Below are 13,412 nucleotides of genomic sequence, written 5' to 3'. Positions count from 1 at the left end.
TCAAAGGGGTGGGGGGGTGGGAAGAGAGAGCACTCTTGGCTGTCCTGAATGAGATGTGCTTTCCGACGGTGTGGCTGTAGTTCTGAATATACATCCACAGCAGGCCTTACGTTGACAGGAGCCTCTTCCCCTCCGGATGAGCACACAAGCTGCACCATTCTCAGAAAGGGGAAGCCTGGGCCCCAGGGGGTATCTAGGCACAGAAGGCTAAGACACCATGAAACAACCTCAGGATAAATTGGGAGAAGAGCCTCCCAGGGGTCAGACAGCCATGGCACAGAAGAGGACCCTGGCAAAAAGAACTAACCTTCATTAAATGCATTCTTGAGTCAGTCACACACACGCCACCCTCAGCCTCCAAGAGCCAGCCACAATGCAACAGGGCACAGAGACAGGTCTCAGCCCAGCTGTGCAGGAGGGGACAGTGTGTGACACACAGCAGCAGCAGGATACTCGTTTGCTGACCCTGGATAGGCACCCACTACTCTGCTTCCTGCATTAATCAGAAACATGGGGCAAGCATAGTGCTACACACCACAGAGCAAACACGGCTCCTTTCGCAATGGCCTGGAGTGGTGACTAAATAACTAGTACAATCAAGTCAGATGCAAAGCTGAACCAAGCACCTGGCATGTCCTGTGCGAGTCGTGTCCTACTCCACCTCTGGGCAAAACTGAGATGGTGCATTGTTTCTGGGAAGGCACGTGACAATCCATTTGGGCTGACAGCCACTCATACATGGATACGTGTCAAGGACAATGAGCCAGGAACACTCCAGGAGCAATGGCACCATCCACACCAACAAAGCAAGTGACACCATTGCAAAAGCACATGGAGAAGGAATTCTTGCTCCCCTTACATGCAAATGGAACAAGCCACACAACCATGGAACATCTGAGGCAGAGAGGGGGTAGGTCTCTCCCTGTCTGCTCTCTATAGACCAAAGCCAAGCCTAAGGAGTTCAGTTCCCAGTTAGGCCCCTCCATGAAGTGGAGTTTTCAAGTTTTCAAAAAGGCTCAGTGCCAGCAGGAGACCGGGCACTGAGCTTTTGAAAATCTGGCCCTAAAACAAGAGTGCAACAAAAGCTGAGATTTCCAACATTTTCAGCTAAAAGCTTGTGAGAATTTCTTGCAAAAATTTGGGCCCATTAAAGTCAATGGGGGTGGGTCTGAGCAAGTAGATCGCGGGGGCAAGGTGTCAGAAGGGAGCTGCAGGGCTTGCAAAATGAGAAAGGAGATTCCTTACTAGCAGAAGTGCTCATTGCAGTTATTAAACCCCATTACCATGTAGCCTCGGAGACGGTAACGATTGTGGCATTTCCGCAGAGAACACCATTGTTACATATGCCTCTACTCTTTGCAGGATAGATCCATCACACTTCACCCTGAGAATGGGGCATAATGGCATATTGGCCCAGAGAGGCAACACTCAGAGTCTTCCCCAGTTTTGCAGGGGAGTCCCCAGGGCTTCCAGGCCAGCGTTTAGCACATACTTCCCCAGACTTAGTGGAGGAACTCAGGAGATTTGGAACACACAATGTCCATGAGTTAAGCACAGCATGTGCTGGTCAGGAGAACAGGTAACAGTAACACAAGTGGCCTTTGTTACTGACCACTCCCAGGAGATCAAGGCCAGGATTCCCAGACAGGCCCAGCACATGCAATTGGGCCCAGATTTGCTGGGTGCTCTTTTCAAAATCCCCTTATTTAGGTACCTAAATGGGTGCCGAGTCCTTTTGAAGCTCAGGCCTCGATTATGGGGGCAGAGCACATGAAAACCTTCACCCCGTGTATCCAAACTAAGCCCTTTTCTCAATCTGCTATTACACCTGTCTGCATTGTCATCGAAATATAATCAATGAACACAGGATGCCAGCAATTGTATAAATAGACAAGGCTCCAATCACAACAGCTGAAGCCAGGGTCGCACCGAAATAAACAGTGTTGCAAGCCAAAGGGGAGCAGTCTGTTTGCTTTTTATTTACTTGTCCCTCCAACACACCTAATCCTACCACAGGCTTTTTTCCAATACAGTAAGGTTTTTCACAGGATATTGTGACACTCACCCAAACTACCCCCCCAAAGCCCATGCTTTCTGAGGCTCTCAGTAACTATCAGGCAATAGTACAAGTGTCCCATCACACCTTCTAAAGATGGACCAAAACGGCTAGGTCCAAGAGTCTATGGCACTACAGGAGAAATTTTCCAAAGTTCCTCAGAGATTTAGGCGCATAAGACCCATTGAAAGTCAATGAGATTCATCATAAATCCCACAGACATTCTGGAACTCTTCCTCTTTATTCATTTAAATCAGATATGTTTAAGCAGATTATTTTCTATAGCAGGAAGGAAGAAGCTAGGTCCTTATTTCAACATTATAAGCTCCCTTAAACACTCCTGGACTCTCGTTTTTCTGTGCTGAAGTAAAATATAAAATAATTTGTTTTTCACATGTTCCCCATGTTAGTCCCTTCTTCCTTACAAATGAGGACATGACACTTTTCATCAGTACATCTCAAAGCACTTTTCCAAGCAGGTCAGTATCATTATCCCTATCTTACAGATGGGGAATCTGAGGCACGGAGCAGTGAAGAGACTTGCTTTGCTTAAGGTCACCCAGCAGGCCAGTGGCAGAGCCAGGAACAGAAGCTAATAATTCACCAAAGGGAGGCATGCGAAGTCTCTACCGAGAGCCAGTAGCCCACTGGTCATCATGATTACTGTGCAATGTACGTATGGGCAATATTTAAGGAGTTGCATATCAGTACTAGAAATGATGTTCTCAAAGCCTAAGAGTTGAGACAGGGGCACCAGGCGGTGACATGCCTCAGACAGATTCCTTTCAGACAGGGGGTAACAGATGCTTACATCCCTGTCTGGTCACTCTGTGCCTCACTGCATAAGCCTATTTGCATCCTGAGCCAGAGGCTGAGTGAAGAGATGGTGAAGTCTACACAAAAAGGAATATACAGGAAAAAACAAGCATCGGGGGCGTCCTGTTTATGAATAAGAACAGTGGATTGTTCTGATATAGCTTGGGGAGCAGACAGACACCATAAGTCTTTCCCTGAGGAAGCAAGCTGACATGTAACCTCTCATAAACAGAAGCTCAGAACCACGCCTGGCTGTAAAACACTGCAAGGACTTGGGTGAACAGTGCTCTGTAAGACATGAAAGTATCTACTCAAGGTCTAGAATGCCTGTTATGATTTTATTTGATACATACCCATTTGTTTTCAATACTACTACTAGCTATCACATGAATCTCTGTTCTTTGTTAAATACATGTGTCTTGATTTCACTACAGTCACATCCCAGTACTGGCTGTTAAGCAGAGCGGGGATCTGAGGTGGAACTGGTAAGCTCGGGACACATTTCCTCGGAAGCAGCCAATCTGTGAATACTGCGAATGGCCAGTGGACAGGGGCTACACACCCCAGGGAGATGCTTGATAGGCTCAGGGTTTGGGTGTGCCTATCGCTAACCTGTTGAGAAAGAACAGGGCCTGTGAGCCTGAAGGGGAGTGCTTGTGTTGCCCATGGCTGGTGGAGTCAGGGAACTGACCCCTGGCAGGCCCAGCCTAGGGTCCTCACACTAAGCGCAGGTGGTAGTGAGGTGCCTCCCAGCCCTGGATATTCCTGGGAAGCCTCACAAGAGATGCAGTGATTTACCCAAGGTCACACAGTGAATCAACAGCAGCACTGGCAACAGAAGCCACCTCTCCACCCACCCAGGTCTATGCTTTGTGCAACTAGCTGACTCTGCTGCCATTTCCTGACCTCAACCCAGAAACCCGTAGGCCACATCAAGAGCTCAGGGAAGGAAGTGGCATGAACCTGGAGGTGGGAAAGAGTTGGAAGACAGTCCAGCAGCTGAGCTAAGCAGGGAATGTGTTGGGATCCCTATGTGCTTTGGAAAAAAGAAGAGGAGGACTTGTGGCACCTTAGAGACTAACAAATTTATTTGAGCATAAGCTTCGGTGAGCTACAGATCACTTCATCGGATGCATCGGATGCGCTTTGGGTTGCTCTCCTTTGCATGGGATTAGAGGAAGGGTAGGTAGGTCTCAGCTGCTCTTTGCTGATGATGAGAAGGGAATGGGGGAGCTTGTGACGAAATTCCTGTGCCAGGCATAGAAGGCAAACATGCTATTTCTCCCTGTCCTGAGATTCCACGTTCTCTCAACAATGGGTATGGTGCTGCTGTAGCAGCAAGGTCCAGGTCCCTGGTCTTGGTATGCAGATTTCAAAAATGGCTGTACACAACTGCAAGCAGCTGCTGCAGCGGTGTGCACAAATGGGTTATTTGCTTAGCCAGCTAGCCAGCCACTCGCAAAGACTTGATTTGCACACACACTCTCAGAAGTTGCACATTCATTAATATTAGGCACGTAATTGCACATGTCCTGGGGAAAAAAATCAGGCCCTCCATGTCTTTCAGTAGAAGTATTGCTATTAAATAAATTGTTACAGGGAGTGCAGAGATCCTGATTTTCTATTCATTCACAGGGTTCCTCTTGGTGTAATTCGGCAATAAAACCTGCCCTGAGAATCGCAGGAAACTGAGAAACGGAACATGGGAAGGAGGTTTGGTCAATTAACACGTATCCCCTGTGATCTCCGGAGAGCCACTGTATGAGATATGGGTCAAGCTTTGGGGCCCATTGATTGCCGTCAGAATATTCACAGGCTTCATGTTAAGCACGTGTGTAAGTACTTGCAGGACTGGGGTCTGGGTCAGGAGCAGCAGTGGGAGAGGACACTGGTTACTGTAGGAAGTATGTGGAGAAAATTTTTTAGATTGGGGTAAAATTTTCAAAAGCGCTCAGCTCCTGTTGCCTTTCCCTGACACGTAGGCTCCTGGTGCTCCAGTCACGTCCAAAAATGGGCCTTGGCACTTTTGAAAATGTTACCCCCAAGTATTTTTTCTATCACATTTGGCCCCAATCCTACATGGTGAGGCACTCGACGTCAATGGGCCTCCCCTGTAGCCACACACAGAGAACACTTGCAGGCTGAGGCCCGTAAAGACCTTTCAAGAGTCCCTCATGACCTTCCTTAGTAACCCCGGCGCTGTCATCCACTGACAGGAGCGTCCTGGGAGGAGACAGGACCCTGCAGAATGTCACCTGGGAAGATTTTTTTAAAATGGGAGAGGATTTCTAAAGAGTCTGCCCTACTTTTGCTTTATTAGAAACCAGCAAAGCTGCTTTGCTGCTGGATGGTCTATCAAGAACCATGTTAGCATGCAGAAAATTACAAACAAAATCCCAGCAGTTCGCACCTGTCAAGTTTAGCCTGGCAGATGTGCTTGCTAAAAACAACACACACTGTTTCATGATCTAAAATAATATTCCAGAGCTCACTGGCTGTTCCGAGAGCTCTCCTCTCTCAACATAGTGGGGTTACTGGTTTCCATATGTAGGTTCCCCAGAGCCTTCAGTGATTTCAATATTATCTGCCAGCTTCTGTTTGGATTCTTTGAATTGCTGAGAGAATTCTCTAGCTAAACTGTTTAAGGGCCGTTTTAGACCTAACTCAATTAAGGATCATGTAGTTTACATTTCTAAAGTTTATATATTTAGTTATATTAATGGGCCAAATTCTCTGCTGGTTTTGCTTCACTGACTTCAGTGGAGTGATGGCAGCAGGGAATTTGGCCCTGTGCATTTATAGACAGATTTTCAAGAGGGCTCAGCTCCCGCCTACGTACCTAAAAGAACTGGCCAGATTTTCAAGAGGACTCAGGACCCAGCAGCTCCCACTGAGGAGAGTGGAGAATTCCCCTTTCCTCCCTCACTGAGAACAACGGGAACAGCAGAGTCATTCTGAAAGGGGGGCTCAGGATTTTCTGACTGCTGCCGGGCCATGGGTGAGTCACGTCCCTTCTGTCTCCCCTTCCACTCTCTGGCTCTGAACTCTTGGGTGGGGGGAGGGAGAGAGAGAGTGTGAGAGTGAGAGTGTATGTGTGTGTGTGTGTGTGTGTGTGTGTGTGTACATAGTGCCTAGCACAATGAGGAGGTGATCTCAGTTCAAGACTCAGTGCTACTGCAATACGCATAATAATCAAAACATGTATATAGTGAGCTAAATCCCACGCTCTCTGCAGGTGTTAAGCTAACAGTAAGTATTATGTTGGACTTGAACTAATCTGTCCACTATAAACAATGGACAGATTAGTTCAAGGGAATTAAGCAAATGATGGTTCAATGGAAACTTGCTTAACGAGACCCACCCTGCTGACAAAATACTCCTTGACCAGCTTCATAGCATGTAACAGAGATGGACTGAAACCATGGCCTGGATTCCAGAACTTGGGTTGCTAGGAAAAGTTGATGCAGGTATGAACTGGTACCTTGCACCTGGTTCTGCCCTAGCAGAGCAAATAGCTAAATAGGGGCAGTGGCTGCCAGACACTTTAACATTTGCAAAGCTGCAAGTGAAGTTTCCTTTAACCCTGAAGAGAAAGGCAAGTCCAGTCATCTGCCAGCTTCACCCCATTTAGCTCAGTGCAGCATTTGGGGTGTTCCTAGATGATGGAGTTAAAAAAGCCAAACCAAAGAGTGCACACACTGGAGCAGGAGGTCCTCCCTGCAAGCACTTGGTTGTTTTTATTGCAGCCTCTCTCCAGAGCTCCCAGGAAGCTCCCCATATTTAGAAACAGAGGTCCCGGTGCCACTAACTGGTGAGTGACTATACTCACGTGGAGAGCCCCAGTAGCTTCAACAGGGCTTCTCCCACGAGTCAGGTTACTCACTTGCTAAAGTGTAGGCAGCATGGGGCCCGCTGTCCATCACGCGGGAAGCACAGTTGCTGGGTAGGTATTTTTGAAGCATTCCAAACTAGATTAGCCTGTTGGAGCATACCCTTCCTCTCCGATTACACTGAGAAGCTGCTGCTTATTCCTCCACTCTGCCTTAAGTAACTTTACATTCTTTCCATGCACTGTGGCAATGATCCGATACCCTCTTTAGCCCTGCTGCTGGTTTTAAAAATATCAGAGCACTCAGTGCTCCCCTGCAACTCAGTCTTTTGGAAAGGGTCTTGTCTCAGCTCTGACCCTTCCGTGCTCTGATGTACTAGGGGAGCAGCCCCTTTCCTTGCTAGCTAGCGCATATCAGAGAGCCACCAACTTCGCAGTTCCAGGTGATTGCATGTAGACTTTAATGTCACAGCATTCTACAAACCCCATAGTCTCGGTTAACAGTGTAATGGGGTGAGAGAGAATGTGTGTGTGTGTGTATGGGTGGGTGTGTGAGTCTACACACCACTGCCCTTTACTGGATGCAACGACAGCTGCTCAGTTGTGCCATAAAGTTTATCCAAGAAGCAACACAAAGATTTTCTTTTGGCACCAGTGGTAGGTGTCTGCAAGGAAAGAGAGCTGCGTGGATAAGGCACTGGAGTGAGACTCAGGAAATCTGGGTTCAATGCATGGCTCTGCAATAGACTCACTGTGTTGTGTGAGCCTGGGTAATTCAATTAAAATGGGATTTTCAAAAATATCTTAGGGAGTTAGATTCAGAGTTTAAGGCCAGAATGGCCCATTCAATCATCAATCTGACCCCCTGAATATCACAGGCCATTACATTTCACTGTGTTACACCTGTACTGAGCCCAAGAACTTGTCTTTTGGCTACAGCATCTCTTCCAGAAAGGTATCCAGTCCTTTATCCACCACTGCCCTTGAGACTGGGTTCCAATGGTTAATTGCCCTCTATGTTAAAAAGTTGTGACATTTCTAATTTGAATTTGTCTGGCTTGTGCTTCCAGCCATTGGTTCTTTTCTGCCTTTCTCCGCTAGATTAAAGAAACCTTTAGTACCCGGTATTTTCTCCCCGGGAAGGTACTTCTACACTAGTCAAGTCACCTCTCACTTTTCTTTTGGAGAAGGTAAATAGACAGAGCTTTTTAAGTCTCTCACTGTACTTAAATGGGAATCGGATGCCTGACTCCCGAAGGTGAGGCATCATCACCTTTCCTTTTGCTGTGACTCAGGTCCCCCTACATAACCTGGGGACAATGATAACCCTTTCTCCTGCTTTGCGTCTGTCTGGTCCATGTAGACTAGAATCATAGAATATCAGGGTTGGAAGGGACCTCAGGAACTCAACTATAAGCTCTTCAGGGCAAGAGTCTCCTCTAACTATGCGTGCGTACAGCATCTGGCACAACGGGGCCTCGAGACACTACTACAATACCATACAAAAATAGATCTCTGCATCTTTCAAAAGTCCAAATGAAGGGATCCGGTACAAGTATAAAAGAAACCTTCATCACAATGAAATACAATATTTTGAAATTCCCTGTTACAGTGAGGTCTGCACACTGCTAGTCTTTGGTCAGATTTTCTGATTAACAAGACAGCATGCTGCTCACTTACAATTTCAGAACTGCCCAGCCATACAACTGTGGGCCAAAGCAGTTTCCGTTCCTGCTTACTAGGTTTATTACTGGAGGTTAGCTCCATTAAAGAATTAATGCCCTTCCTTAAGACATAGAAGTGGTTTCACCCCATTTTGTTATCCCTGCAGTCAGTGAATCCTATACAAAGGAAGGTCACCGTGCAATAAAAATGGTTAACCAGGTGCAGGTGACTGCTCTGTTTAATGACCAGTTATAAGTGGTTTCTGTTTTCCTATGTGTGTCTCTGAAAACTCTCCCAACTCATGGGAGAGTTAGGTCCCAATCCTTTAATCAGATTTTTCTACCTACCCCTGCACAGGTCTACTGAACTCAATGGGGGGGCTCCTCAGGCCAATCAATTTGTAGGGTCAAGGCCTGAAATCTCCCCCATACATTTCCTCATCAGTACAGTATTAAGGCCATCACATCACATCAGCCGAGGACAGAGTCTGCAAGGATGACTGCAGAGTTGGGGTAGCCAACACCTATGGCTCCCGTCTGAAGCTGTTCTGTCTAGACCGTCTTCTTTTAGGCCATGCTTTCTTTCCTGCATGCTCTTGGAGACTAATAGGGCTCATAACTTCCAAAAATTTTACACATGACTGCAGATGCACAGCTACCTATCAGACCCTAGTATCTAGGGTTACCATAGGTCCATATTTTCCCGGACATGTCCGGCTTTTTGGTTCTTAAATCGCCGCCTGGGAGGAATTTTTAAATATCTAAAAACGTCCGGAATTTTGCCATTATTATTTTTCCCCAAAGAAGAGTTGATCATTCAAGAAAGAGAGTGAATGTTGATCGTTCGAGAAAGAAAGTAAATGTTGATCACTCGAGAGAGTGCCCACTTTTTCCCCCTAGCTCCCAGTGCTTGTGCCACGAAACAGCTGTTTCACGCGGCTGGGAGGAAGGGGGGAGGAGGAGGAACGCAGTGCGCTCAGGGGAGGAGGCGGGGCTGGGATTTGGGGAAGGGGTCCAATGGGACAGGGAGTGGGTGGAGTTGGGGGCGGGGACTTTGGGGAAGGGGTTGGAATGGGGGTGGGGAAGGGGTGCAGTTTGGGTGGGGTCAGGGGCACGAGCACATTCCCCCCCCCCCCGTGGAGTGTCCTCTTTTTTGAATGTCCAAATATGGTAACCCTACTAGTATTTGTGCATTAAAAAAGACTTTAAAGCAGGGGTGGACAAACTTTTTGGGCTGAGGGCCACATCTGGGTGGGGAAATTGTATGCAGGGCCGGGGCAGGGGGCTGGGGTGCAAGAGGGAGTGTGGGAAGGGGTGCGGTGTGCAGGAATGGGCTCAGGGCAAGGGATTGGGGCAGAGGAGGGGTGCAGGGTGTATGAGGGGGCTCAGGGAAAGGGGTTGGGGTGCAGGGGGGTGCAGAGTGCAGGAGGGGGCTCAGGGCATGGGTGCAGGAGGGGTGTGGACTATGGGAGGGAGCTCAGGGCAGGGAGTTGGGGTGCACAGGGGTGCAGGGTGTAGCAGGGGGCTCAGGGCAGGGAGTTCAGGTGCACGGGGAGTGTAGGGTGCAGCAGGGGGTTCAGGACAGCGGTATATGGGGGTGCAGGGTGAAGCAGGGAGCTCAGGGCAGGGAGTTGGGGTGCAAGAAGAGTGCAAGGTGCAGGTAGGGAGTTGGGGGGCTGGGTGCAGGAGGGGTTCGGGCTCCAGCCCAGCGCCGCTTACCTACAGCAACTCCAGGGCGGCAGCGGCGCCACATCCCTGCGTGGCCCCTGGGGTGGGGGGCGGCTCACAGGGCTCTGCGTGCTGCCCTTGCCACACCTCCAGTACCTCCCCCGAAGTTCCCATAGGCCGCGGTTCCCTGTTCCCGGCCAATGGGAGCTGCAGGAGGCGGTGCCTGCCAGCAATGGCAATGCATGGAGCCCTCTGCCCCCCACCCCCGGGGCCCCAGGGACGTGGTGCCCACCAGTTCTGAGAGCGGCGCGGGGCCTGCGGCACGACGGGGGGCGATCCCGCGGGCCGGATCCAAAGCCCTGAGGAACTGGATCTGGCCCACGAGCCGTAGTTTGCCTGCCCCTGCTTTAAAGTGACATGTGAAGGGGGGAAAATAGGGGTCATTTCCCTGATCTGATTCGTTTTGATGCATGAAAGAGGCCTTTTTCTCCTGCTTGTTTTTTACTTTAACCATGTATGCCTTGGAGAGCGGAGAATGAGCTGGGTTATCACATGGCTGGACTGGAGAATGAAAGCTGGACGTTTAGGAGGAGAAGGGATTCTTTGTACGATTGTTCTGCTTGGCTATTAATATTTAACTAGAGGAAATGCCTGACCCACAACTGGGAGGAAAGTGGTCTTTACTGAAGATTCAACATCCCCCTCTCTTCCATAAAAGGATAAGAAATATCTCATGAAGATATATACGTATATATATCTTCCACCATACTCTCAGACCTCCAAGGAGTCTGCCAGCAAAACCAGGGCACATGCAGTTAACAATCCTAAGGTTAAAAAGAAAGAAGAAGAAGAAAAGAAAACACAAAGAACCCAACCAACCAGTTAGGAAGGATGGTCATATGGTCAAGGCTCTGCCACAGACTTCCTATGACCTTGGGCAAGTCTCTTAAGCCTTGTCTATAGTAGGAGAACTTTCTAAACATTTTCCACAGTTGCTATCACCAACAATGGGAGCCCTAGTGTAGACAAAGCAAAGCCTAGACAAGCCTCTTGAAGCCACAGTAGCTTTGAACACTGATTAGGCTTGCTCTAGAATTTTTTAGCAACTGTTCCCCATTTATAGACAAGACCTTAGACTCTCTGAGCCTCAGTGACCCTTCTGTAAAAATGAGGTCCTTCTTTCTTCCACCCTTTGCCTACCTAGATTATGAACTCTCAGGAGAGGGATGTGTGTCTTCCAATGTATTTGTACAGCACCTAGCACAATGGAGCCTGGAGGTATCACAAACAAAGCTAATAAACCTGTTAGGGCTTCTCTAAAGATCACAAAGGAGCCAAAGAGTCCATTACTGGTCACCTTTTATAAACCTGTTTCCTTTGTTTATAGGCATGTCACTGTCAGTTTACAGACAGCATTTAGGGGTGAGATTTTCAAAGGCCCAAAAAGGAGTGAGGCAGTTTGGGAGTCTCTCTTTTAAAGCCCCTGAGTCCAATTTTCCAAAGAGCTCAGCTCCCATTGGCCACCTAACGGAAGTGGCTAGATGTTCCGCGAGCCCAGCAACTCCTACTGTGGCCCTAGATAGCCGCAAGGCTGAAATCCTGTCAGTGTCACCTCGGAGCCATGGTCAGAGGCTCAGTTTTGGAATGGGAGAGTTGGCTAAAACAAGGAAAGATGAAACACCCCCAGCAGGCGCTCTCTTTAGTAAGAGTGCCCATATTAAAACAAAACAAAGGCGCGAATGCAGGCAGCCCCCTTCCAGAGCCCAAAAATTTGTGAAGCACGAGACACACTTAGTCTTGCCAGCTCTCCCTCATTCAGCGCAGGCCCCAGGACTTTGGCTCATGTCTAAAGAGGTCACAGTGCTATGAGCCACTCCAGGCAGCTAAAGAATTTCTTCCCGCTGCTGGCACCCACCTCCTGTCTCTACCAGAGCTCGCTGCTGTCCCAGCTGAGCTGTACATTGCAACTCTCCCGGACATTGAAAGGAACAGCTCCAAGGCAGATATTTTGATCGTGTCCTTTATGCACAAGTCCAGAGCATGCCATGAGGATACCTGGCAGGACTGAGATGCATGTGCAGCTGGAGATGCAGCTGTCAGTCTAGGCAGAGTGAGCCAGGGGCAAGGAGCTGGTAGGATCACATATCTCATCCTGTCATGCCCTGAAGGGGAAGGGAACACGGCAGGAGTCCCAGGGGGGCAAGGAGTCAAACAGAGATCCCAGGAGTGTGGGCACCTCACCTCCATCTTTGTCCCACAGCAAAGCAAACTGCTACAGTGCCCCTGCCCAGGCGTTGCCATGTGTGCTCTAGGCAGGGAGGGGAACTGTTCTTAGATGCTGTTCATTCACAGCTAGCTAGCAATGGGAACTAGAGGATCCCAGGGGGGATTAAGTCCCCTTCGTGGGCTACCCAGACTTGGGCCCACATGCATTTCCAGAGGCTGGTCCAGGATGGCTGAGACTAGCCTGCCAGCCACAAGAAGAATCACAGTGACACACTTCCAACCCCGACAATTGTATCCATGTCCCGCTTTCAGGGCTAGCAGGAGGCAGAAAAGGACTAGAATCTGAGCCTCTCTCTCAAGGAGCTGAGATTAGCCTTTGTGTTGAGAAGTGCCCAGAAATGGGGTGTGTGTGTGTGGATGGTGGGATCTCCAGCCAGCCCCAAAGGGTGTCTCTAAGTAAGGGTGTTGTGCTCTGTGGAAAGGAGGGTTTCCAGGGAGTGGGAGGCAGGGCTATGACGATGCGACTCCTGCCTGTGGTAAACTGTGATTTGGGCAAAACTTCCCCCCTTGTTGGGAGCCATTCTCCCTTTCCCAGCCTGCTTTCTCATGTCACAACACCCAGAGTCAGTCTGCCTTAGCCAGCAGGCATCTACCAAGGAACACAACTACAGACACAGTCAGTCAGGCAGCCTGTCCCTAGCTTTGTCTCCAGGGTACCAGTCACCCAGACAGCCCCCCAGCCTGAAGCAAATACTCACCAACAACTACACACCACACAACAAAAACACTAACTCAGGAACCAAACCCTGCAACAAACCCTGGTGCCAACTCTGTCCGCATATCTATTCAAAAGACACCATCATAAGACCTAACCACATCAGCCACACCATCAGGGGCTTATTCACCTGCGCATCTACCAATGTGATATATGCCATCATGTGCTAGCAATGTCCTTCTGCCATGTACATTGGCCAAACCGGATAGTCTCTACACAAAAGAATAGATGGACACAAATCAGACATCAAGAATTATAAAATTCAAAAACCAGTAGGAGAACACTTCAGTCTCCCTGGACCCTCAATAACAGACTTAAAAGTGGCAATTCTTCAACAAAAAAAATTCAAAACCAGACTCCAACGAGAAACTGCAGAAC

The sequence above is a fragment of the Dermochelys coriacea genome, chromosome 4, assembly GCF_009764565.3.
Source record: "Dermochelys coriacea isolate rDerCor1 chromosome 4, rDerCor1.pri.v4, whole genome shotgun sequence".
NCBI classification, from domain to species: domain Eukaryota; kingdom Metazoa; phylum Chordata; order Testudines; family Dermochelyidae; genus Dermochelys; species Dermochelys coriacea.
The sequence above is the reverse complement of the archived record's forward strand: the minus strand, read 5'-3'. Positions refer to the sequence as shown.